General features: G+C 43.2%; 1 long non-coding RNA gene across 4 annotated transcripts in view; it reads right to left on the bottom strand.

The window, feature by feature from the left end:
* LOC123344593 overlaps window positions 1–27,849 on the bottom strand; it is a 265,270-nt gene that overhangs the window by 109,208 nt on the left and 128,213 nt on the right. For 2 of the 4 annotated variants that reach the window (XR_006572595.1, XR_006572594.1), the window contains exons 1-2: window positions 26,990–27,428; window positions 25,026–25,220 (exon numbers count right to left, since the gene is read on the bottom strand). The exons of the other annotated variants lie outside the window; for them this stretch is intronic. This is a non-coding gene — a long non-coding RNA (uncharacterized LOC123344593). Of the gene's footprint in view, window positions 1–25,025; window positions 25,221–26,989; window positions 27,429–27,849 lie in introns of those variants that run through there. 4 annotated transcript variants of the gene reach the window in all.

Here is a 27,849-nt window from a genome sequence, read left to right on the forward strand (position 1 = left end):
TACAAAGTGGAACAGTTCCATCAGGAGAAACTGACTGACTTGATAACTGGTGGCTAATATGCTCACCTAGGATTTGGCAAACCCAGGTTCAAATCTCTGGGTTGATTCAGCCAGAGCAGGAACTTAAACCTGAGTCTTCTATATGTCAGTTGAATGCCCAAACCACTGGACTATTTGCTATCCTGTTGCTCCCTCAAAAATGTTGAAAGGTCTTGATTTAGTCCTGTTGAACAAAAACAAATCTAGAAACCTAATTTTTCCCCACAAAATGGGATTGTGGTTTTCTAGACCGCCTTACCAGCCATCATGGACATACACAGCTGAATAATTGAGTATCAAATTGAGTTAACTGATAAGAACAATAGGGGGGCTGATCAAGAAAATACAAGTGAACTTTCTGGTTTAGAGTCTTTAGAGTGGATCTGAATTTGAGTCCATCATTTGTCCCTTGTGTCCCATCTCAAGAGTGAATGAGAGCACTGCATGCAAAACACTTGTTGCCTTGCAGGAGAAAGCACCCTGAGTGATTGCTTCTGGCTAACGTATGGAGTAGTATTAATGGGTATTAGAGAGAGCTGCAACCATGCCCTCTTCAGTTGGATTTATGGGACAGATGTAGCCTCAAGTTCTTCTGTTTTATTTTTTCATATAGCAGGAGCAATTTGATGGGACCTGGTGGTAGCAGATAAGACCTCGCTCACTCACCATAATTTTTTTTTAATTTATGCAGGCACCAGGTCAAATAAAATTTTAAAGCTTTCATATGGTTTTGCTTTGTGTGGTAGAGGTTTGCTCCTGGATGTATCATTTCTGTTCAGCTGACAACAAGGTCTTAATAATTGAATGAGTCTAGAATTTTATCACCAACATTTACTCATCCTTAATTTCAGCAATGCATATCAGCACCACTTCTGCTATGATTGGCATGCAGATAATAGTTTTATGAACCAAATAAAACTTGTTTATTTATGGTTTAGTGCATCCAGATGCAACTTACTACCTGCTTGTCTGTCCTTTTTCACTACTTCAGGATCCAATAAATATTCTCCAGCTGAATTCCTGCAGTGTTGCATGGGGACTAAATGGTGTGAGTTCGTCACATTGCAAGTTTAAATATCTTAGGAGTTCATTGAACTAAAAATGAAAATGTTTATGTATTATTGTGGGATTGTATGTAACTTCTCTAGGGAGGAAGATGTGGTCAGTGTAAACCCTGGAAAGTGTTATGAGTTTCAAAGGACTCTTTTAAACAGTGTGCCAGGTGAGAAAGAACTTTGGGGACAAACAAAGTTAAAGAGGGTTCCCAGAAACTCTCCAGGGGGAAATGTATGCAAATATACCCCAGCTGGTTATGCAAGAACTCAGTCATTTGAAGCTTCCATAGTTCCAAACCAAAAAGGAGTGGATAATCATCTGAACTTTTACATGCTTACCTGAACTCAGCCAGCAAGCCTTTTAGGATTCATCTATAGCTAGAATTGACATTTCCAAGATGGATGAATCTCTCTGTCTGTGACTTAAACTATTTCAAAGTATTTAACTATCACAGGTCATTTTCTTCTCCAAAGAGCCTCATTTTTTTTCTGGAAAGTCAGGTTTTAACAATTTCAGGACTGGCCAGCACTTACAAAATGTAATTAAGCCTTACAGAACCAGGGCCAGCTCTGGCTTTTTTGCTGCCCCAAGCCAAAAAAACAACCAAAAAAACCCTGCAGGGCAGCTGGAGTGGCAAAGACGTGCCCCAGGCAGAGGAGTGCATGCCCCGGCTAGCAGGGGGAAGGGGGAGGGAGCGGGGGGGAAAAGAGAGAAGGGGGCGGCCAGGGCTTCCTTCAGCCGGGAGGCTCACCACTCGGCCCCTCCCACCGCACCGCCTGCCGGGAGGGCTCCGCGCCGCTCCGGTCGGCGGGGAGGGAAGGACGCGGGCTGCTGGGCTTGCTGCAGATTTGGCACCGGCTGGGGCAGATGGAGTGCGCAGCTGGCTCCCAGCAGGGTGCTCCCCTCTTCCGCACCACCGCCCCCTACAGGGCAGCCAGAGCAGCAAACAAAAAAAAGGGTGGCCATGCCGCCCTAGGATTGGACGGAACACCGCCCCTTAGAATCTGCCACCCCAAGCACGAGCTTGCTTGGCTGGTGCCTGGAGCCAGCCCTGTACAGAACTTAACCTTCATTGCGGGTGGGGGAGGAAGAGAAGAGTCATGTATCAGTACAGTAACTGTTGTTCAAAATGTGTTGTGTATATATATATATTCTATTGCCAGTGCACCTTGCGCACTGTAGTTGGAGACTTTTGCCAGCGGTATCACAGTCAACACAAGCACCTGCTCTCCTCATGAGCTGGGCCAAGGGCATAGAAGGGGCATATCCACTGCCTCTCTGCATTTCTTCACACCAACGTATACGTAAGGTCCAAAGCAGCAGGGAAGGTGGGAAGAGTTGTGGGATGTATATGTGCACAACATACCTCAAAGAACAAACAGTTACAGAATAGATAAGGAAGCATGGTTTTCTCCTTCAAGGGATGGTGCACATATACATTCTACTGCAGGTGACTCATCAGCAGTTCCCTTCGAAGTGGTGGGACTTTGGATCACTTGAGCAGATTTTTTTTGCAACATCAACTTGCCAAAGGTGGCATTGGCTCTAGAGGCTTGACAGTGCAATGTCTGGAAAAGGTATGTACAGATGACCATATTGCTGCTTTGCAGTTATCCACTATAGGGATGTGTCATAAGGTACACAAAGACCACACTGGGCAACATGGGTTTAATGAGCTAGTGTGGGCTCAGGCGGCCCCACCCCCTTCACACCTGTGAGAGAGGTGTGAATTGGAATGAGGAGCTTTAAGGAGGAGAAACCCAGCTCAGTTAATGGCAGACCAGACCTTCGGTCCTCAGCTCGGGTAGAGAGTGCCGACCAAAGCTAGGAGCTCCTTATTGACTACTGCCCAGTAGCCCCTCCATGAAGAAGGAAGGGCCTGCCCCTGACTCACCTTGAGAGGGGACTATTCCTCTCTATTACTGTGAACTTAGTATAGTGCCACAGCCTGATAAGCGCCCTCTGAAAAGAGAAAGCCTTAACCCAGCTTTGGGACAACCCATTTGTGTTAATTACCCTTTCCTGCTGTTCATTGACAACCCCAGAAGAGGTGTATTATCTGGGGACCAGACAGAGAGATGAACCTCTTAGGAATGGAACTGAAGTGGGAAAACCACCTAGACATCCCAGAGCCATAGCCTGGGTGAGTGCTGGGGCCCCACCCAGAGCCTAAGGGGTGCCCTAGTGACAGAATGTTGTTCAGAAAAGCTGATGTAGTTGATTGAGCTCTGGTAGAGTGAGCTGCTATCGTTAGTGGAGGAGAGACTTTAGCAAGATCATAGCACAGCCAGGGCCGGCTCCAGCTTTTTTGCCGCCCCAAGCGGCGAAGAGAAAGAAAGAAAGAAAAAAAAGCCAAGATCGGCAGCACTTCGGCAGCTGCTCTACCAAGCAGCTTCATTCTTTGGTGGCAATTCGGTGGCCGGTCCTTCCCTCTGAGAGGGACCTGCTGCCGAATTGCCGCCAAAGACCCGGACGTGCCGCCCCTTTCCATTGGCCTCCCCAAGCACCTGCTTCCTGTGCTGGTGCCTGGAGCCAGCCCTGAACACAGCTTTATGCAGTCAGAAATCCAATGTGAAATTTGCTGAGCTGTTACAGGTTGACCCTTAATTCTCTAAGTAAAGCCACAAAGAGTCTGGGAGAAGATCTGAAAGACTTTGCATAGTCTAGGTAAAATGCCAAAGCTCTGCAAACATTTAAGGTATGGAACACTTCTTCAGCTGTGGATGAGTGAGGGTTTAGAAGAACAAAACACATGCACCAGAAGTTGAATAGTTTGAATGAGGTGGAAAGCTGACATCACCTTTAACGTGAACTTAAGGTTTCCCTTAGGCTAGACCTATCTTTATGAAAGGCTATGAAAGGAGGATCAACTAAGAGATCTTCAAGTTTTGAGACTCTCCTTGCAGAAGTGCTTGACACAAGAAATGCAGTCTTCATACAAAATAGAGATAGTGAGGTTCTCACCATAGTTTCAACCGGGGAATACATTATGGGATCTTAACCTAGTTTTCTCCAGACTAAAGGTACTGGATCACACTCAGTAGGGTAGACCTTGACTAGAACATTCTGAAATCTGGATACCAAAGAGTGAGAAATGGAAAATCTATCCACAGGCAGGCATACTGCTGATATAGACAGCCAGGTAGACTCTCAGTGAACTGATAGAAAGGTCAGCTGATTAAGAGTTAAGGTTGCTTGGTGTTACGTTATTCCCTTGCAGAGTGTTGTGTTGAGCAAAACTCAAACTTCTGAAAACCAGGAAATGCAGAGTTAAAATTGTCTATGCAACATTAACTCTGCCCTATTTCAGCAATGCCCTAGGAGAGCAGTACAGTGTTGCCAATTCATGATATTGGATGTGTCCACTAAAGCCCCAGTTCCTGGAATAAGTAATTACATCAGCTTTCATTTAAAAAAAATTGTCCTCATGATTGCAGAGAAAAGCCTGAAAATGTGAACCCTAGTGGCTGAAAATCTAGAGGCAAACATAGAGAGAGAGAGAGAGAGAGAGAGAGAGAGGGGAAGGATTCTTTTAACTGTCATGATTTTTAAAGCAGTATGGCCCGACTCAATTTTGACAGGTTTGGACTGGCAGTGACTTAAAATGCTGATGGGTTATTGTTATTTATATGCATCACAATAGCAACTAAAGACCCAAGGGCAGGCCAACATTTGTCAGAGGTCAGAGCAGGGTTTGTCTTCTTCTGAGAACTCGGACCATCCTCAGAGGTCAAAGTTAAAACATCAAAACAGAGTTTTCCCTACACCTGGGACAGATTGTGGGAGGCTATTGCAGGCAATCTCTCTGCAGACTAGCATACATGTACCAGAAGTCCTGGGAATGCACTACCCAGCATTCCCTCTGAATTGAGATCAGATGGAAGCTTCCACTCACTTTGCCTCAAGGGTTCCATTCTTGGGCAGAGGCAGCAGTCCTGCTGTACTTACAAACATCCCTACTGCCTCCCCAATACCACTTCCTTTTATTTCTAAGGCCTTGGCTACGCTGGCGCTTTACAGCGCTGCAACTTTCTCGCTCAAAGGGTGTGAAAAAACACGCCCTTGAGCGCAAGTTACAGCGCTGTAAAGCGCCAGTGTAAACAGTGCCCCAGCGCTGGGAGCCACGCGCTCCCAGTGCTGTAAGCTAATCCCCTCGGGGAGGTGGAGTACCTGCAGCGCTGGGAGAGCTCTCTCCCAGCGTTGGCGCCATGACCACACTCGCACTTCAAAGCGCTGCCGCGGGAGCGCTCCCGCAGCAGCGCTTTGGAGTTTCGAGTGTAGCCAAGCCCTTAGTGTCCTATAACTCTGCCTTTACCATAAAACTGCTGCAACATGTTAAAATGGTTCTAGATACTTCCCTCATCTCTCCCTTAAAGGGCCAGTTTACCCAATTACTGGACCCATTCAGAATTGCAGCCCCAGGGCACTAGGCATTGTACATACATATAGTCACTGGTCCAGAAAGCAAACTATCTAGTTAGCAAAAACAAAGGGAATAGGGAAGGAAGAATGACGATAGCAAAAACAATTTAAACATACATATTTCACACAAAAAAACTGTATTAAAACAACGTTTGCAAAGTCAAACACTCAAAATTAGGAAATGACGGAATTAAGTTTGCTCATGCAACTGAAAAAAGGGTCTTATACAGGGAAGTGTTAGGCAACCTTAAGTATAGGCAGCACTACCAGCTCTGCCTATAATATTACAAACCCCACTGTCTTCCTTCTAAGCCATTATGCTGATGCATTGTTTATTTTCACTATACAAATCACGATACCACCATACATAGCACTATTGTCAGTTTGGGTTGTCATAATATTGATGATAATGATGTAGGAGATGTCATTATAGTATCTTCAGTAGCTTAGTTCTGGCAGCGAGCACAAAACCATGCTTCAAGTGATGATACTTTGTATGAAGGACACTACATAAAAATAAATTGTATTGTATCCATACCCAGGAAAGTGAAGTCAAAGTATAGCTTCCAGCCCCACCGTTATTCCTAATTTTTAGGATCTGGTATAGGTGAAATGATAGCTATAGATATTCTTCCATTTTCTCTGTCTGAGAATGCTACTTTCAGGAAATTGTGGAGCGCACATAGTAGTTTATTCTTTTCAGACAGATGGGGTGGAATGACCAAGAATTTATAAAGCCTTAAAATATGAGTTATAGAGCCTTACAGTGAAGCAGAAAAAGGAGCAGGGCATTGAAGATTGAATCCTGCTGCAAGTGAACTCAATGGCCAAGTGCCCACAGACTTCAATGGCAATGGATTCTGTTCCCTAGTCACTGACAATACGACCCATTATTATGGAGGCTGGGTCTTGGTCCTTGGCTTCCTTTCTTTTTTACACCAAGGCTTCTCGCAAAACATGATGTCAGTAAATTGAGGCACAAAGCCATATTCCCCTCTTCAGATCCTGTTGCTGCTAGATGCTTGAGCCTGTTAATCTGCTTCCCACTCTCCTAAATAGAGGTTTCTCTTTAAATGCTTTGCTGAATTGAGACCTTTTGCAATATCCTTTATTGGGCTTAAGGGTATTTGAATGTTCTTCTGCAACTGGGGAAATTCCCCCCTAAAATCTGTCCTGATTGATACTGGGAAATTTTCTTAATGAAGTAAGCATTCCTATAACATGGGACACTTTTTAAGTATCAGGGGGTAGCCATGTTAGTCTGTATCCACAAAAACAACAAGGCGGCCAGTTGCACCTTAAAGACTAACAGGTTTATCTGAGCATAAGTTTTCATGGGTAAAAAACCCACTTCTTCAGATGCAACTCTTTAAGTAACCCTTATTGTAATCTGGCAAGTTTCCATCTGGAAATGGTTCCATTCATCATTAAGGAACTTTATTCTTTAGTCGTATCTAGTTGCAGTTTGTTACTTTTGTTTTAATTTACTCTTATTTTTTTCTTTATCAAAATAACCTTAGTGGCTACTGAACAAGCACTCGAAGTAGTAGTAGGATAATTAAATTTCCCTGACTCTGAAATCTGCCCACCAAAAAAGTTATCTGAACAATCAATAGTACAGTTTCCCCAAAACCTTTTCCATTTATTGATGCACAGGGTTAAAATTAGATTTATTAGACTCAAAATATTCCAAATTCCTCCCTCTCCCCTCCCTAACCCGAAGCAAGGGGATGTGCTTGTATAGTCAAAAGAGGCTACTACCTGTACATATTGATAAAGTGTTTCCTTCTCCAGCCCATGAAAGATTTTAAACTTTCAAGGGATTACAGGATTTTATATTGTTAGTAGATAAACCTAATCTTCTGCTACCCATGTCTTGGAATCCCTATTAATGAAAAAAACCCAAAGATTAAAAGCTACTGGTATTACAGTTGTCAACACATTAGCCTTAATTTTTATAAAAGCTTTCAGATAGGTCTTGTTCAGAAAATACTCAGTTTTTTTAAAAAAAACAACACATCCTTGCAAATTCACTATTTGAATTCTTCTATGTCCCTTGAGACAGACACTGTTTAGAAAGATAAGGTCATTCAGGATATGAAGGCACTTACAAAGGCTTCTGTCCCAGCTTAGACTCAAATCCCAGTATTGACTGGTAGTGCAGTGCCTGGTGGTGTTCTGGCATTTTAGAAGAGGACATACTGAACACTGTGTTAGTGTAGTACAGTCTTGTGAGCTGTGGACCACTGACTTCCCTCTGCCACATTCAAGTAGTGAATTGAAACCTAGTTTAGCAAGCCACCGTGTCTTCTGCTGTAATTCAAAGTTCTTTGCCTTGGCAAGCACACGACAGGACCGCTGTGGACTACTGAGACTCTTTTACTTAGACTCCCCAAAATGATGTTCACATTTATGTTGGCTGGCATGACATGACTAAGTCATCAAACAGAAGGGTAAGAACTGATGTGAACAGCATCATTGCCCTTTGCTTTCTGAGAATTGTGAACAAGACAGCAAACGGGTGATTGCATTTAAAGAGAGAAGGTCTGGAAATACATTTGTATTGGCTTTTTCTCTCAAGTTTGGAATCCTCAGTCAATGGCTGGAGGAGGAGAGAGGGTATTTAAGGCATAGGCTTTGCTTGGGAGCCCACTGAGTGTTTACAAAAAAAAAATTTTGGGCCCCCCAGCAAGGGCGGACCGGCTAAACAGGGCCGACGAAGCTGGGAAAGCCGGGCCCCAGACCCTTTCCGGACCGCTGGGCCCCGGTAATTTGTACTGGCTTCCCCCCCCCCCCCCGCCCCTCATCGGCCTTGAGCCTCAGAGAAGACACTTGGGGAGCAGAATCTACCGCATGTCTCATAACCGTCTTTCCCCCACATTGTGCAAATATTCAGTGGCAAAAAGCTACAATAATGTACAGTTAGAGGTGCTTGGTTATGTGTCATTCTCTTGCAGAACACAGAGTTGAGCAAAACTCAAACATCTGACCATCACGAAATGCCCAAGCAACCCGAACATCTTCTTTTACAACCCGCTCATTCTCACCCACGATACTCCATCTAACACTAATAATGGACAAAGGATGAAAGGTAGTCTGAGTATGTCTAATCGAGCTGGGAATCACACCCACAGCTTCAAGTGTAGACATAGCCTGTAATCCTGCCTGACTGCACAGCTACACAAATGAAGAAGTGAACATGTTCTTAAATATCATCCACCATTTGGGTCTCCCAAGGTACCAAGCACTATCTTGGGTGGAAAACAACTGAGCCAGTCGGACCTGTATCACAGCAATAGTTTGGTCTCTATCTCTGTGCTCACAAAAAAATTACCTAAGTGCTTTTTTTCCAGGGCTTGTATCTGTGGAACCTCTGAATCAAGTGACCCCACTGTGGATCAGTAACCCTATTCTGTACTTCCACGTGGTTCAAAAAACTTCAAGAAAACCTGTGGATTTTTAGAGCACTTAGAAATATCATCCTTAGAAGGAAAAGACTCCTCCACACACCCATCTGCATCATGGGACACTCTGAAAGGTGTGAAGTAGCCCAATCATCTCAAAGTGATGTTTTCCACAGAATGAGAACACAACGCTGATATGAATATGAACTGAAACAGCTCTAAGTTGTTTTCCACCCAAGGTAGTGCTTGGTACTTTGGGGGTTGGGATAGCTCAGTGGTTTGAGCATTGGCCTGCTAAACCCAGGGTTGTGAGTTCAATCCTTGAGGGGGCCACTTAGGGATCTGGGGCAAAAATTGGTCCTGCTAGTGAAGGCAGGGGGCTGGACTCGATGACCTTTCAAGGTCCCTTCCAGTTCTAGGAGATTGGTATATCTCCAATTATTAAAAAAAACAAACAAACTGCTCCATTCATCTCAATGGGTGTTTTCATCCCCCTCCTGAGTGCTTTACAGCCTATGATATGTATGAAGTATTACCCATTTTCAACTCCGCACCCCACATGGAGAAGGACTCTCGAAAAGGAAAGCCCCACGCCCAAGAACCCAGGTCACATACGTAAGGGGTAAAGGGTCTAACCCATGTAGATGGGCATGGGCCCCCCCAGATCCTGGCATATGCTTTGGGGGCAGTGATGGGGCTCAGATGCTCCCAGAGGGACAAGACCCTCTATATCCCAGCTCGTAAGAGGAGAACAGAGAGGGGGCTCAGACCCCCAGAGGTTCAAGAGTCCCCCAAATCTGGGCACATATGGGAGGGGGGAAAATGTGGGACCAATCTGTGCCTCTGCCCCTATTCTCCCCCAGTTTCCCTGCCACTCACCCTCATGTCCTGCTTCCTACTGTCTCACCCCTCCAATGCCCAAATCCACCCTCACCTGAGCCCTCAACCTCTCTACCCTCTCCTACTATGCGTCTCCAAATAAATCCCTTCCCCGCACTGCAGCCCCAACCTTTCTCCCCCATTTCCCCACTTCTCTGCCCCCTAATACTCCTCTCCTCCCAAGAAGCATTCACATGTCTCATTCTCTCCCCAAAGACTTTGATTACATTCCTCCCTACAAATAAAAGTGTCCCGCTAAATCACAAAATGTAGCATCATCCAGCCACTCAGTCCAAAACTCCTTTTGTCTTAGGTGGGGGATTGTGATTAACTTATCCCTAATTATTTCAATTGAGAATTCACAGCCATTGAACTCCATAGGGTCACTGATTCCTCCCATCATTGGTACCTCTCAGTTTAACAGTACAAGACAGCAGTAGGAAACCATTTTGAGGGGGCATTAACTTGGGAAACTCTTGGTCAAATGACCCCAAATCTGGATCACTAATGCTATCCCTGCACCTCCACAAGGCATGCCAAATTGCAATACAACCCAGCTAACTGTTTGGATTTAGAGCACTTACAAGAGTTGAGCTTTAGGGCATATAAAATGGCAGAAATGGAAATCCTCCATACATTTTTTTGTATCAGTGCATGTACCCTGTACAAAGTGCACATTTTCTTAAATATTGTTCTCAGTTTGGATCTCTCAAAGATTTAGTGGGTGTCATTCACAACCCTGGGTAAAACTAGACAGATTGAGACCATTTTGACCCACATCACATCAAGAGTTTGATCTCCAGCTGCAAGCAATAAAAAAAAAAATCCACTTAAAAAATGTGGGAAAATAGCTTTTTTTTTTTTTTTGCGCAGTGGGGAGGCTTATATTGCCACAACCTCAAATTCAAATTACTTCAAATTTGGGCCAATAACCCCACTTTTCACCCTCCAAAGACTCACCAAATTTCAAAGGAATCTGACCAAGCATGTCAATTTTAGAGGGCTTAGAAAGGTCAACCTTTAAACAAGATGTTATGATGCAACCTTAGCTATTGTGGCACTGCCAGGGCACTATAGTTCCTGGTTGTCAAAAGGCCATGCTCCTTCCTCTCAAAGCAGTGGAAATACTCTGCATAATAATGCACCACCTTTGCTAGGCCCATGCAGGCAGAACATGTCCTCCCTACCAAACTACTGTCATAGCATATGGCTGAACTTGAAAACCAGGCCTCAGGCCTGGAGTCAAGAATCCACCCTTAAAATCAATGAGACTTAAACCTCTGCCTAAAGGAAATCATGTACTTAATTCTTTGCTGCACTGGGGCCTCAGTGGGGCCCTGTCTTTCTCTATCATTTGCAAACAAACAGCTCTGTGGTATTATATCTGTAGTGTGCTCTCCTCCCATTCCTGATGGTGCTCTGCAGGCTCCCAGAATGCAGAGTTGGAGTGGGAGGCACAGCTGACAGGGCTTCTTTGGCTACTACCATCTCAAATGTATATAGAACTTTTAGGGCCAGTATACACTGGCAAAAAAACCCACCTCAATGAGAGGTGCGGCTCCCAGCGCTGGGGCACTGTTTACACTGGCGCTTTACAGCGCTGCAACTTGCTGTGCTCCGGGGGGTGTTTTTTCACACCTGAGTGAGAAAGTTGCAGCGCTGTTAATTGCCTGTGTAGACAAGCCCTTAGTTAATACAGCTCCCTTTTGTGGGGGAGAGTCTGAGGCTAAATCCCTAGCAGTAGCACCCCACTGGTGTCACAATGCCAAGGAAGCAACAGAGGTCCTAGAATTGCTAGAATAGGCACAGAACCCCTACACAAATGGTTCTGGGTTCCCTGTCACATGAGCAGCTCCATCAGTTTCTTTCGTAGTGGAGGCAAACCTGCCCCCTCCCCCATCCCCAGGGGAAGAATTCCCTAGGCAGCTCCATACTGGAGTTTCCCCTCACCTATGCAGTTTATTCCTGGGTAAAGGAGGAGATGGTGCTAAAATAGAGCTGTATTGGGAGAGAAAAAACAAACAGCTATTGAAAAATCCTTCACCTCTCTGTTTTACATTGATTCAACAAGCTAACAGGCAATTAGCTGCTGCAGTGGTACACTGCTCCCTAGAAGAAGCACTTCAAGACATCACAAACATCCCATATGATTATTAAAGAGCAAAGATGCCATCACATTGTCCAGTTCTTTTGCAGTTTGACCTCTGAATTCTACATTTTCTGCCAATAAGCACACCTACCAAATGAATGTTTTGCACAGCAAGAGACATTATAATTGAAACAAGATACAGAGTGATATCAGAAAATGTAGAATGGTTTTCATATTTAAAAGTTACCCTGCACTGATTTACTGTACTCTCATCTCCTTTCTGAAAAATAAATCACACAAATATAATTAAGAAAACGAAGTGGCTCAAGTAAGTCAACAGAAGAACATTGTATGGGAGAGCCAGAATATTGTATTATTATATCTATTTATGGATTAAGCAGGACAGTCTATTGTTCTTCCTCTTCCAAAAAAAAAAAAAAAAAGTAGTTAGCACATATTGTAAGGGACCATTCAAAGCAGAGTGTCCTGTTAACACATCTGTGGGATTCTTGTATATGGTTGTCTGTAGAGATCACCACACAGACCTTCATAAATCCAGTAACCACCCCAAACATTCCCAAGAAGTCTGTTATCTACAGCCAGGCACAAGGGCTAGTCTACACTAGAAGTGCTACAGCTGCGCTGCTGCAGTGCATCTGGAGAAGACACACTCTGCCAATGGGAGAGAGCTTTCCTGTTAGCATAATAAATTTACCTCCCCGAGATACAGTAGCTATGTCCACAGTGGTGCTTAGGTCAGTGTAACTTATGTTGCTCGGGGGGGGGGGGGGGCTTACTCACACTCCTGAGTGACATAAGTTACACCAACCAGGGGCGGCTCTATGTATTTTGCCGCCCCAAGCATGGCAGTCAGGCAGCTTTCGGCGGCACGCCTCCAGGAGGTCCGCTGGTAACGCGGATTCGGCGACATGCCTGCGGGACGTCCGCCGGTCCTGCGCCTTCTGTGTATCCGCCACCGAATTGCCGCCGAAGCCGTAGGACTGGCGGACCTCCCACAGGCATGCCGCCAAAGGCAGCCTGACTGCTGCCCTCATGGCGACCGGCTGGCCACCCCCCGTGGCTTGCCGCCCCAGGCATGCGCTTGGTGCGCTGGTGCCTGGAGCCACCCCTGATACCAACATAACCTGTAGTATAGACAAGCCCTCAGCTACCACAGACTATGCTCTAAGAAGAAAGTCTGGGATATACATCTTAACACACTTAAAACTGCCGTCACCAAACAAGGGCCCTCTACCAGAGAAGTAGATCGCATCATGGCATGGAATGAGCCACCTAAATACCCTAAGAGAACCTGCTTCAATACAACCCCTATACTTGATGGGGATCTCACCCTGAAAAAAAAATCTTTCCTGAACCCTCACTTCTGGTTTTCAGACAACCCCTCCCCACCCCAACCTCTCCAAGCTGATCATCAGACATAAGTTTCCCATAGACCAGGACACCAAAAATTTGATCAAAGGAGCACCAAACCCTGCCAGAACAACAGTTGCAAACCTGCAGACATCTCTCCTACAACAAGGAACACTCCCCCACAACACATCTTCAGAGATTCATGGATGATACACATGCTTATCACAACATGTGGTATACCTCATCCAGTGCATTAAATGCCCCAACAACTACTATGTGGGTGAAACCAAACAATCGCTATTCTCTCAAATGAACTCACACAGGAAAATGATAAAAGACAAACACATCCTGTCACCTGTGGGTGAACACTTCACAAAGCGATCACTCAATCTCCAACCTCCAGTCCTTATCCTCAAAGGAAAACTGCAAAACACTTTCAAAAGATGAGCCTGGGAGCTTAAATTCATTTCTCTGCTAGACACTTAAAAAAAAATCATGGACTGAACAGAGACTCTGGATTTATAGCTTATTACCACAATTTTTAACCAAACCACCTCTTTTTGTCCTATAACTGCAGAGGTGTTAACAGGCCACTTACCTTGAATGGTCCCGTACAATATGTGCTAAATACTTGTGCTAAACTATCTGTTACACCTTGCATTTTTCAGTGACCTTGGGAGTACCTTTCCCAGACCAGAAGAGCTGTGTGAGTGGCCCAAAAGCTTGTCTCTCTCACCAACAGAATTTAGTCCAATAAAATAGATTACCTCACCCAACGGCTCTAATCCTGACACCTTTACTCAATCAAGGCTTCCACTGAAGTCAAAGGAAGTCTTAATGGAGTATGTTTCCTTGTCACTAGATTAAATGTGCCTTGGGATGTTTAACATCTAAAAAACTTTTTTATTTTTTGAATGTTTGTGTGTTCCAAAGGGTAAGGCACAGGATATTATACATAACTGAGTAAACAGTTAGGCACAGAGTAGACATAACAAGGACAGACATATTGGGTCAGACCAATAGTTCATCTAGCCCAGTATCCTGTTGCAAACAGTGGCCAGTGCCAGATGCATCAGAGGAAATGATCAGAACAAGGAAATTTTGAGTGATCCATCCCTGTTGTCCAGTCCAAGCTTCTCGCAGTTGGAGGTTTAGGGTTGCATCCTTGACCATCTCAGCTAACAGTCCAAAAACTGATCTAATATTTTTGGCCTTCACAACATCCCAGGACGACAACTTCCATAGGTTGACTCTGTGTTGCATGAACTTTGTTTTAATCCTACTGCTATTAATTTCATTGGGCAACCCCTAGTTCTTTTGTTGTGTGAAGGGATAAATAACTCTTCCCTATTCACTTTCTACACACCATTCATGACCTCTATCCAATTCCCCTTTAGTCATCTCTTTTCTAAGATGACCAGTCCCAGTCTTTTTAATCTTTTCTCATACAGAAGCTGTTTCAGACCCTCAATCTTTTTTATGACCCTTCTCTGCACCTTTTCATATTCATATTATATATATTTTAAAATGGGGCAACTGGAACTGGACACAGTATTCACAGTTTTCAGAGTTAGTCTGTATCCGCAAAAACAGGAGTACTTGCGGCATCTTCACAATATAGGCCTACCGTGGATTTAGAGAGAAAATATCATAATGCCACTATATTATTATCTATCCCTTTCCTAATTGTTCCTAACGTTGTTAGCTTTCTTTTTTTTTCCTTTCTTAAAAAAAAAATACTACTATTGCACATTGAGTGGATGTTTTAAAAGAACTATCCATGATGACTCCAAGATCTTTCTTGAGTGGTAACAGCTAATTTAGACCCCATCATTTTTTTGTACATAGTTAAGATTATTTTTTCCAATGTGTACTACTTTGCACTCATCAACATTGAATTTCATCTGCCATTTTGTCACTCTGTCACCCACTTTAGTGAGATCCCTTTTAAAGTCTTAAGTCAGCTTTGGACTTAACTAACTTGAATAATTTTGTATAGTCTGCACATTTTTCCATTTCACTGTTCACTGCCTTTTCCAGATCATTAATGAATATGTTGAACAGCACAGATCCCAGCACAGATCCTTGGGGGAACCCCACTATTTTCCTCCATCTATTGTGAGAGCTGAACATTTATTCTTCTGCTTATCCTTATCCCATGACTGCTAACTTTGCATAAAAGCCTTTAGTGAGGGACCTTGTCAGTGGCTTTCTGAAAGTCTAAGTAGACTATATCGATGGGCCAATCTCATCCATTGCCTGTTGACAATTCTAATAGATCGGTGAGGCATTATTTCCTTTTATAATATTTGTGTCAACTCTTCGTATCATGTTCATCTATGAGTCTGATAATTTTGTTCTTTATTATAGTGTCAGACAATTTGCCTGATATTCAGACTACGTCTACACTGCCCACCTTGAAGCGGCACTGCTTTGCCGCTTCAACTGTGCTGCTGTAAGGTAGGCAGTATATATGCTCTTTGTCAGCAGGAGAAAGCTCTCCTGCCAACAAAATAAAACCATCCCCAATGAGGGGCAGTAGCTTTATCTCCTGCCGACAAAGCGCTGTTCACACCGGCACTTTTTGTTGGTAAAACTTTTGTCGGTCAGGGTGTGTTTTTTTCACACCCCTGACCGACAACAAATTTTTACCAACAAAAAGTGTAGTATAGACATAGTCTAAGTTAGGCTTACCAGCCTGTAGTTTCCAGGATCACCACTGGAGTCTTTAAAAACTAGGCATTACATTAGCGCCAGTCATCTGGTACAGAGACTGATTTTCCATTTTTATTTTTCAAAATGTTTTTGTTCCAAAGTATTAGTCACAGGATAGTACACAACTAAGTAAACAATTCACCACAGGCACACTGTGCTAAAATACATAAATTATGTAAATGTTTATTTTTATCATCTTGTTTGACAGATCTCTGCACAGTAGGGCTTGCTGATTTTTTTACTCCAATGATATTCTCCCCCCCCACACACACACACACAAATATTTTTTTCACAAAAGGGTCTGGTTTCCACACACACACAAAAAAAATTGATTTTCTGTTAAAAACCCAACACAGAAAGTGTTTCGGTTTTCAGATAAATAATATTTTGGCCTAAAATAGATATATTGCTATTTGGATATGCTGCTGCAGTGCATTATGGGAGCTGTAGTTCAGTTGCCTCATTTCCCTATGAGTTAGGCTCTCCAGCAGAACTTTATCGCTCATGTAGAAATTTAGCCACAGGATACCCATGTACTTCCCCTCACCCAGGGGGAGACTGGAGTGCATCATGGGATATGTAGTCTGACCAGGGAGTTCAGCCTATAAATGGGAATGATAGCATGAGGCCACTGAACTACAATTCTTATAAGACACCACAGTAGCATTTCTAAATTGAAATATTCAGTTTTCAATTTTTCACTGGGAAAAATAAAATTCTGACCAGCTCTATTCCACAGTAAAATGCATGGCTTTCAGTTACCTCAGAAGGATGAAAAGCTGAGTCAAATCCTGCTGAGATTAAAATCTTTGGTTTCAGAGATTCAGGGTAATTCAAACTCCCCATCTTCAATTTGGGAAGGATTTAATCTCGACTTTTTGACCTGAGGATCTCAATAAATGGTCCCAACCTGGTATCACTCTAAAGTTGGGGACAGAATCTGGAGACTAATTTAATGGCCTGGATCTCATCTGTGTTTCAATCTAAAGCAATTCTATTCCACAAAAACATTCTACACCCATGAGAAGGGATTTTGTTCAGCTATGCTTTGAACTCACTAGCTGTACTACTCTGTATCTGTGTTTATTCTAAGGGTATGTCTATATATACATACAGCACTGCAGTGGCACAGCTGCACCGATACAGCTTCACTGCTGCAGTGCATCTGGTGAAGATGTTCTGTGCCAATGGGAGAGAGCTCACCCGTTGGCAAAACAACACACACACACACACACACACACAAAGAAAAAAAAGGGAAAAAACGTGAACAGTAGAAGCTATATTGGTGGGAGAGGCTCTCCTGTTGACATAGCACTGTTCACACAAGCGCTTACGTCAGGGTAACTTATGTCGCTCAGGGGGTTGGAATATTCACCCCCCTAAGTGAAATAAGTATTGCCAACATAGACTATAGTGTAGACATAGCCTAATCTATTTCTTCCCATTACACTCGTAAAGTACTTCTCTTTCTTAAACAAAACTAAACTTTGTCTCACACTGGCAGTTTGTCACATAATTAAATTATTATATGCACTTTAATAGAAGGCTGTAAATCATCTAAAGCAGAGAGCTTTTTCCAACAAAGCTCTATTAAACCAAAGAGTATGGAAGTTTGCCATTTCCCATTCCCTAACACTAACGACTTTGAGTATTCAGTCTGTTTACTCCAAAAATGTCTTTGCAAAAATACAATACAATGTGTACATACTGCATAATGATGTAAATAGAAAATCTCTATGAATATTTACACAAACACAGCAAATATGTTAGTGTCACTCACATATACAAAGGGATTCCATTACCAAGAGCTGTCTAATCTGGGAAGTATGCCACAAACTAGTCTTTCATCATATAATAAATTAATTCAAATGAACTCAGATGAAATGTTTTATCAGACACAATAATGATTCTGCCTAAAATGCAATGAACCATTCCCTAATAACTCAGATAGCTGGAATATGGGACACTTACATGCTGTATGAACAATGGGGAATCTAAATAAAGGGATGGTTTAACTGCTTTGGCTAAAATATGAATTCCCTCCCCAAAGCCTCAATATTTAACCCCTTGAGTAGGAAAGTCTTACAGGTGTGATGACGTCTGTCCAGGTTTCTACTTCCATCTCTTTGGGCTAGGACAGGATTCACAGTTTGATAAAAAGGGCTCCAGACTCATTCCATAGTCTACAATTGCCATTGCAAGTGCTGTGCCTGGCCACAATCTTCTCCCCATCAGAGGCTCTGCAGCTATGCCACTGTATTGCAGAAACTTACTACAGTGATGGAAGGGGTCCCCCCCCCCACATGCCTCAATATAGTAAATCCACCTCCTCGAAAGGCAATAGCTAGGCGAATGGAAGAATTCTTCCATCAATCTTGCTATGTCTACAGTGGGAGTTATGTCCATCCAACTACACCGCACAGGGTGTGAAATTTTTCACAGTCCTGAGCAATATAGACGGTTGACCTAAGTTTTAGGTGTAGCCCAGGCCTGAGTTTGCACTTAGGGTGGAAGGAGGATCTTATAGTTCCAGAAGACACAGGTTCAATTCCTGGTTCTGCCCAGCTGTTCTGCATGACCTTGACCAAATCACATCATCTCTCTGCGCCTGTTTCCCTATCTGTAAGATGAGAATGATAATTCCCTTCTCTTACATTTTTTGTTGTTGGTCTATTTAGATTGGAACCTCTTTGGGGCAGGTCACTTGCTATGCGATTGTGCAATGCCTAAGGCAATGGGGCTCCAATCTCAGTTGGCATCTATCAGTGCTGCTATAATCAATAAGAACCTACAGTATTTGAGCTTCCAGATAGAAAATAAAGTTTCCCTTTTCAGCAATGATGATTTCAGGTTACAATGTTTTTACCAAGAAAACAATACAACATCATTTGCCCTATTATGTCATACTATTTATGTTATATAAAATACTACTTTACAGGCTGGGCAGTTTACCAAAAAGACATCAAGTTCTCAAGCCTTACATCTAATAGACTGTAACGTGTGAAGTGGCAGAATTCTTTGCCAAATGCCTGTGAAATGACAGCTTGCTACTGTTTGCTAAGGAGATGCAAATCCAAACAGCAACATGTCCTCTAAACAATTGGGCCTATTCATTTGGTAACTGAGTCAAACGATAATGGGATAACATACTATTTTTAATACCGAAGTATGTAGGAGGAGAGAATTTTCCCATTGGCTGCAGTGGCATATGCATTTTCGATTAACAAGCCTTTAGATGTTTGTTTAAAAATAAAAAATAAAAAAAAATAAATCATTTCAAGTAATAAGCAACTTTCCTTTGCTGCATTATCATTGCTCCATATCACTAGTCTGAACATGCTCATCACCCTTACCAATCAGGATTAGCATACAGATGTGAGAGGGAAAAAAGGCCCAAAACAAATTGGCAATGCTTCTGCTTGAGCTAGGCAAAAGTCGCGAAAGCTAGATAACACCTACCTTAAAAATGCAGAGAAAATAACAGAGCTCACACCAGAGTGTACTTTATTAAATATTCTATTGCTGCCACTGCATCATGTTTCTATCCTTCCTGGAGTCCTCGTATACTTCTTTTCTACAGTTGGTGGGCTCAGTGCTCCATAGGGGTTTGGGACAGGACATGGGGTGGGAAGGGAAGGGAAAGAGGAGGGGATCTGGTACTGTACATTTTGTAACACTACCCCCTTTTGCCTCCTCTCAGTTATCTCCATACCTGCTACTGGGGAGCCAGCCAATGGGAATCTCACAGGAATCATGCTGCCACAGGACATGGGGAGGCAGAAGAGACATTTGGGGAGTTTCCAGGCCTCTTATGTTTGGTGGAGCAGGTTTCTTCCCTGGGAAGCCACAGGATGTGCAGGATTACCCCTCTCCTTAGGGTGGGCTGCTGCACAGAGAGTTCCACAAGATTCATATCACAGAGATTCTTGACTCTCTGGCCGCCTGCAACAGGTGACATCCCCCCCTCCCCGCTCCCGGGACACAGCTAGCCTGTGGTGATAGGAGATTAGTGATTAGAGACTCATAGACTTAAGGTCAGAAGGGACCATTATGATCATCTAGTCTGACCTCCTGCACAATGCAGGCCACAGAATCTCACCTGTCCACTCCTGTAACAAACCCCTAACCTACGTCTGAGTTACTGAAGTCCTCAAATTGTTCTGTCTGTGCATGGGGTAGACCATCGAGAACCTATGAGTAGGTGGGGTACTTGCTTCCATGTCCAAATATTCAGAGGGTCTTCTTTTGCCTCTTTTAATCTAATTAGCCTAGCAGGATCCACTGCCAATGCTCACCACCACCACACAACCCTCCAAAGGTCAGAGTGGAGTGAAGCATGAGCCTAGCTGTATCATGACTCTCAGTGCACATGCCTCTACCTAATTATGCCATGCATCTGTTAAGTTCTTAGTAAAAAGCAAACAAAATATCTATCCAAAAAATCAAAGCTCTAGTCTGTGTCCTTCACATTAAATGCATCATAACAGGGAGTCAGCCCACAGATCTTACAAAGATAGCAATGCTGAGAAATTCAAACTGCTCAGAGCACAAGAATCCACAGATATGCTGAGATATGGATGAGATTGGAATGAGACCACTGCATTATTTATTATCTCATTATGAACATACATATTTTCCGTGTGTGCTCTCTGACCTAGGGCTCAAGCAGTAGAGAGCCTGAAAGAGAAGAGACAGCACAGATGGAATGAATTTTAAGATAATTTTCAAGTTTTTTTAAATGAATATCAGAGAGATGAAGAAAGGGAGGAGCAAGAGAGGAATGAATCTCAATAAACAATTTTTTTCAGCAGAGAACTGGGATGGAAAAGATCTGGTGTTTTCAAACATGGAGAACCTGTCAGCCCATGCACAAGGGGACAGCAATAAATAATAATGATGCTTAGCTTTCAAATATAGTTTACACATAAAGGGTAGATTCCTTGCTACACCAAGAAAAGCCCAGCCCAGGTGGGACATGAACCTAGCTTCATGATTCTCAACTAACTGATTTTGACAGCTGCCTCTAACAATCCCAGGATGCATGTTATCCAGCAGTGAAGCCAAGGACCATGGAATATCTGCCAAGATGACTCTGCCCTCAGTTCACAGCAGACTACTGCCCTGTGTTTACATGATGTGAATTGAAAACAGTTGGTGGGAGTTTCCTGATTTGCATCAAAAAGCTTTGGATTAAACCACTATGTAAACATGCCCTAAATTGCACAATGGACACTGCTGGCCCCCCGAGTGCCCTCACTCCCCTCCCTTTCCCCAGATTGCCCCCTGCTGTGACACAGGGACCTTTTAGTGGCAACTGTCAGAGGGCACAGGAGGTGCATAAATTTTTAATCTGACCCAGAGGATCCCGCTATACAGAACAGTTCTCCAAAGGGTGGCATGTGAAGTCTCGACCAAAGAACCAGTGGTCCACTGGTCAACATAACCATTGGGAAACATATATACAAATGATATTTAGAATTACATATCTATACCAAAAGTTATGTTCTTTGGGTCCTAGAGTTAAGGTAGGTCACCAAGAGGGGACATTCCTTGGAAATGTTCCTTTCAGGCAGGAAGTAGCAGTCACCTATCTTCCTGTCTGGTCATTGGCATACGGTATGCCTCACAAGATGGGCCTAGTTGCATACACAGGCGAAAGACGAGATTGCAAAATCTACAAAAAAGGAAATTCACGAGATGAAACAAACAGCAGGAGGTGTCCTGTTTCTGACTAAAGACAAAGGATTGTTACAGTATAGCTTAAGGATGCAAGGAAACACCTGGAATCCTTCACTTGGGAAGCTAGCTCACGAAGTACTCATCTCAAGAAAGGAGGACCACAGCCATGCATGGCCATGGCAAGGGTTTGGGGTGAGTATTACTCTACAAGACATGAGTATCTCATTAAGTCTAGGCTCTAGAATGGATGTTATGATTTGATATGTAACAATTTGTTTCCAATGCTTCTACTTGCTATTCCTTGAATCTCTATGCTTTGTTAAATAAACTTAGATATGTTTCAGAGTAGCAGCCATGTTAGTCTGTAGCCGCAAAAAGAACAGGAGTACTTGTGGCACCTTAGAGACTAACAAATTTGTTTCAGCATAAGCTTTCGTGGGCTACAGCTCACTTCTTCAGACGCATAGAAATTAGATATGTTTATAATGACATCAAGTATAAGTGCTGTGTAATAAGCAGAGCAGCGTTGTGAGGTGGAACTGGCAAGCTGGGGTGTACTGTTTTTATGGAAACAGTGAATCTGTGAACAGTGTGACGGTTCAGTGGACCAACATGACACTCAGAGGGCTCAAGGGTTGGAGTGTGCCTATTTCCACTCTGTAGCGAAACAGTGGGGCCTGCAAGTCCTAGAGGAGAATGCTTATGTTGCCCATGGCTGGTGGAGTTGGCACAGACAAGGATTCCTCAGGCTAAAGGCAGATGGTAGCAAGATGCCTCATGCTTCCTTGGGGTACCTAGGGTTGTCTTACCTACCTTATGCCCAGAGTGGGACAGTGAGAGCCCAGAGCCAGCACATCTGCTTCAAGAGGGAGTTCTCTTCTGACAGCTCTTAAGTAAATAGAATTTGCTGGAAAGGTCATCAATTTTGGATTTTTAAACATGTTTATGTTGGGGAATCGGTTTTGATTGAATATCTTGCAAGATGAAAGAATCTCTATACTTAGTGGTTGCAAAGAAAATGGGGAGCGTGTGTTTGGGGGAAGGATTAACTAAACCAGGAATTACCTATGGTGACAGAAAAAAGTTCAAACATGACAGTGATGTCGCCCAATAGAGGTAAAGCTATAGGTCTGTTCTGACAGAGAACAAGTCCTCAGAACTTTGGTGAGCTCAATAGTTCATTATTATAAGCCCAAAACTCCAGTCCCAAGATTTATTGTTTTAGACAAAGGTAACAACATAATCGGCACAAATAAAAACACCATTTAGATCCTGTTCCGCTGATGTCCTTTAGCGTACATGATGTTTCCTTTGTTGCCACTTTGTGCAGTTTTATAAGAGAACTGTCCGGCAAATAAATCAATGCTTTGCAACAATCTCAGAAATTCAGTGACACTATTAAAAACCTGAATCCCTCTATCTTGTCCTTCTATTCCTTCAGGCAATTGCTAAAAGTCTACAAGCTGTTGTAAATATTTGCAGCACAAATTACTTGGAGGATTAGTGGAACATTCCTACCATCATGCCTGCCTATTCCCAGATAGCATATTCTTCTACCCCATTATAATACCGACTGCCACCAGTGGTGATGATAGCCATTCTAAGACTGTCTAACAATAGAAGTTTGAGGGAATGTGTGAAGAAAATTGGCCCTGGATAAGGTGCTATATGGTTAGGAAAGAATCAGTGCCAGTAAATTGCTTTTTCTATGTGTATATGCAACAACCATGAGTCATTCCCCACCTCTCCCAACTCCAAGTGGAAGAAAAATGTTGCAAGCTACCAAATACAAAATTAGAATGCACAGCTGCATCAGCCACTGCTAAGCCATTTGCAAACATGTCAAAAGATTGGTCCTAAGTGAAGCAACTATGGCCACAGCACAGTTAAGAAACCATTTTTTCTTCTACATTGCTCTGCTTCAATCATTGTTTTAAAATACTTTATGCAACCATGTAAAGGGTATCAAGTATACATCTATCCTGAATTCACCCAATGCAGTCACCCAAATACAGACATCCTAGCTGAAAACACCCCAAACAATCATTACCCCATTTTCACATAATGCAGAGTCAACCTGTGGAACTCCTTGCCAGAGGATGTTGTGAAGGCCAAGACTGTAACAGCGTTCAAAAAAAGAACTAGATAATTTCATGGAGGATAGGGACATCAGTGGCTATTAGCCAGGATGGGCAAGGATGTTGTCCCTAGCCTGTTTGCCAAAAGCTGGGAATGGGCAACAGAGGATGGATCACTTGATGATTATCTGTTCTGTTCATTCACTCTGGGGCACATGGCATTGGCCACTGTCGGAAGACAGGATACTGGTCTAGATGGACCTTTGGTCTGACCCAGTATGGTTGTTCTTATGTTCAATCTAAGTCCCCTCCATACAAATATATAAACATCTCTGAAGTGTATAATTAATATTAAATTAAACGAAGTATGAAGCTCTTCATACAAATGAATAGATGCAACTACCAAACACCACCACCACCACCACCGTTCAACTCCCTGTACAAGTGACACTTATAACCAAGCTGAGGTAAGTCTTTAGTGACAACAGTACGTCCACACCTTTTTCTACAGTTTTCCAGAATGACAGAACCTCACTTTAGGGCCAGATTGTGTGCAGTCTAAACATGGAACACACCAGCAGAACTGGCCTGAGGAAGTCTGACTCAGGAGGTTGGAAGTCTCCAGCTGCAGCAGACTGATTGTGTCCTACAGATTTTTGACCCCTTTATACTGTGGCTAGGGCTAGTCAAAACTTTGCCAAAAGCAGTTGATAAAAAAATTGGGTTTTCAACTAAATATTTCTACAGAAAGCATCTGGTTTAATTTTTTTGTTGAATTTTTTGTTGATAATTTTTTTTTTAAAAACTTAGAATTTTGCGGGTTAGCTAAAATTTCAGTTTTTGGCTAAAAAAATTTGTTTTCACTAGACAAAAAAAAATCAGTTGGTGGGGAGGGGTTTGTTTCTTTGTTTTATGAAAAGGTGAAATTTTCCTCAGGGGAAAAAAATTCTGACCAGCTTTTACTGTGGCTGTGCAGGAAGCAAAACAGGTTAGGTCAATTAAGTGTCAATCAGTAGATTTATTTTGAGTTGTAGAAAGTCTGGTTAATCTAGGTCGCCTTCATTCATTTTGAGGAAATTGCGTGTAATCTTTTGGACAAAATCATGCAGATTCAGACTGTACTATCTGCTTCTATGGATGCAGGGCAGTATTTTTGAGGAGCGAAATGCCAGGTCTATGTCTTGCATTAACAATGCATTTTGTTTTATAAATAGCAGCATATATTTTCCTCTGGGCTGAGGCCCAGCCTTGCAATTTGCACTGGCCATATGAATCAACAAACTCTGCACCTACCTTATTGGCCCACCAAGGTGAACTGTGGTAAATATGAGCACTTGTGCTTCTAGCAACCTGACTGGGGCCTACAAATCAGGTAATTAGAATCAAGAATATTCAGATTTCCACCTGTGGGTTTTCACCCCATTATTTGGCAATCATTGTCAGGAAGCTTTTCCTTAAGTCTCATCTTTATGTTCCTTCCAGCAAGTTCTGTTAAAATAAAAATTTTTTGGCTAGTTAAAAATGACAGAAGCCTTTCATGTCGTAATCCACTTGTTAACGGTGGTTCTAATTAAGTTTTCTGAAATGTATCCTGTTACCACTTAAAATCCACACAAAAAATTCCCTTTCCTTGTAAAATCCTTAATCATCCTTCCAAAGAGAGAAGGAAGAACTTGTGGTTATTCACTGAACTGGGAAATGTGGGTTTTAATTCCCAGTTCTGACACAGACTTCCTGTGTGAACCTGGACAAGTCATTTAACCTTGCTGTGCCTTAGTTGCCCATCTGTAAAATGGGGATAATGATACTTCCCCACCTCACATGGTCTATCAAGGGTAAAATCATCACTAGTGTGAGGTACCCAGGTACTATGGGGCTAAACCCTACAGAAAAGCTTATAAATAAATACTTTCAGAATAGCACACACAGAGTTTATTATAGTTCAGGGATCGCTGCTCCAGGGCCAATGGGGGCGGCAGGAAGCGGCGGCCAGCACATCCCTTGCCCATGCCGCTTCCCGCCACCCCCATTGACCTGGAGCGGCGAACCACAGCCAGTGGGAGCTGCGATCGGCTGAACCTGCAGACATGGCAGGTAAACAAACCGGCCCGGGACCCTGGCGAGCTGCGTGTCAAAGGTTGCCGATCCCTGTTATAGTCCTTAGACTATAATCCCTCCTTTTCCTAAACAGTGCACTCTAGTTTCTGATGAAGACTCTGGATGTTACCAGATAAGTAGAACTGATTAATATTTAATATGCCTCTGAATTTATTCTAATGATACTAGGGAAGTCCGGTGTAAGTTAACATTTACAGTAGGAATAACAATCCTCCTGCCTGGGAATGGCTTTGCCTTTCTCTGCCTCTCATTTACAGTCAACAAGAGCAATTCCCTCTGGAGGGGAAATCTATCCCGACAACTCTTCACCAGGTTGGACCCATCTTCCAGCTTTGTAACTTATTCTGGGGGGAGTCTTTCTGTGCCATTGATTTTCAACCAGAAATCCCCACTGAGCTCAGTGGAAATTTCTGTTTAAGAATACACAGTGTGGCTCAGGTATTTACGCTAAGCCTGGGTTCTCCTTTAATCTACTCTCCTACTCTACTTCCTGCTCCTGTTGTGCAGCAGAAGGAGATCGTGTTTGCTATTTTTAATTTCTCTATTGACTGAATTTTAAATTACTACATTTACCAAACCTACACAATTGGCCATTTTTAATTATTATGTAACCCCCTCCCCCCTTTCCTCCCTGGGTTACTCAGGAGCAGGCAACACTTATCTGTGTGCCTGGGCACCTGATGTTGTTGACATTAAAGGACATCCTGAAGTACCCCAATGATGATGTTGGATAGGTCGGCATCCTTAAACCACCCCTCTGCTGCAGTCCCTTTAGTCCTAAAGGAATTTAAATTGGCAGTGCCTCCGCCTGGCTGGCCTCTGTACACACAATGGTGTGCCTAGGGAACCTCCAGGAATAAACCTATTCTAATAAAATCATCATCATCATCATCTGCAGCATGGGTCTAACTCCAAAATACCAGTTATAAATAATATACATCCAACATACTTACACTAGAGCTAACGCTCATTTACTTAATTTAAGAACAGGGTATAACAGACTAAGATTAAATGTCACTGCTAATTTAAATCCACAGGGGGCAGTTGGATTTAAAAAAAAATATCAATTAACAAGTATAGTATACAGTAATAAATGAAACTTATCTAACTGACATTTACACTGCCACTATTTGCCCCACCTCGGAGGGTGCACTCCTCTGGATTTCAGAATCCTAGACACTTGCTTGCATGGGCGTGCTTGAAGATGAGCTGCTGGAGACAACACTCTGTTGGTTCTGTGCATCAGTCCAGCCAAGGCAACAAGCTGCACAACCTTCTGAAGATTGGAGTTGGCCCCACCAAAGGTCAGCAATGGGTCCTGGTTCTATGGGAAGATCACTCTGCCTCTCCTCAGACTCAGGCTCTCTGCTAGACCCCCGTCCTTTGCAAGTACTTTCCCAAACAAAAGTGGGGGTTACTCACTTCCTTCTCTGCAGGCCTACCTCAGTTAGCTCTGGGCAGAGCCATAGTCTCTGCCCTAGCTCCAGTGAAGCCACCAACCACCTCTCAAGCTCCCTACTTGATCAAAGCCCCAGCAGGCTCTTAGCAGAAGCTCCTCATATGGAGAGCACTCCACTCCAGCAATCTCGCTCCTCCCCCCCAAATGGAGCCCTCTGCCTGCTCTCCCTGGAAGAGGAAGTCTCTCACTCTTTCCCCAAGGCATCATGGGAGTTGTGGTCTCTAAAGCTGGATTGCTGCACATAAGATCTTCCCAACTAGGGTGACCAGATAGCAAGTGTGGAAAATCGGGACAGGGAGTGGGGTGTAATAGGCGCCTATATAAGAAAAAGCCCTGAATATCAGGACTGTCCCTATAAAAAAAATCAGGATATCTGGTAATCCTGTTCCCAACTGGAATGCTCCCAATTAAGTTCAGACACCCCACTAGGAAAGGGTGCCTACAATTATTTTAAAGGAAGCCTTGTTTCCCGCAAAAAATGTCACAACTCTAGGCACAGGAGAAATGAGCTGCAGGTGTGTGGGGAGTAGGGTACAATAG

Source organism: Mauremys mutica, chromosome 11 (assembly GCF_020497125.1).
Source record: "Mauremys mutica isolate MM-2020 ecotype Southern chromosome 11, ASM2049712v1, whole genome shotgun sequence".
NCBI lineage: Eukaryota > Metazoa > Chordata > Testudines > Geoemydidae > Mauremys > Mauremys mutica.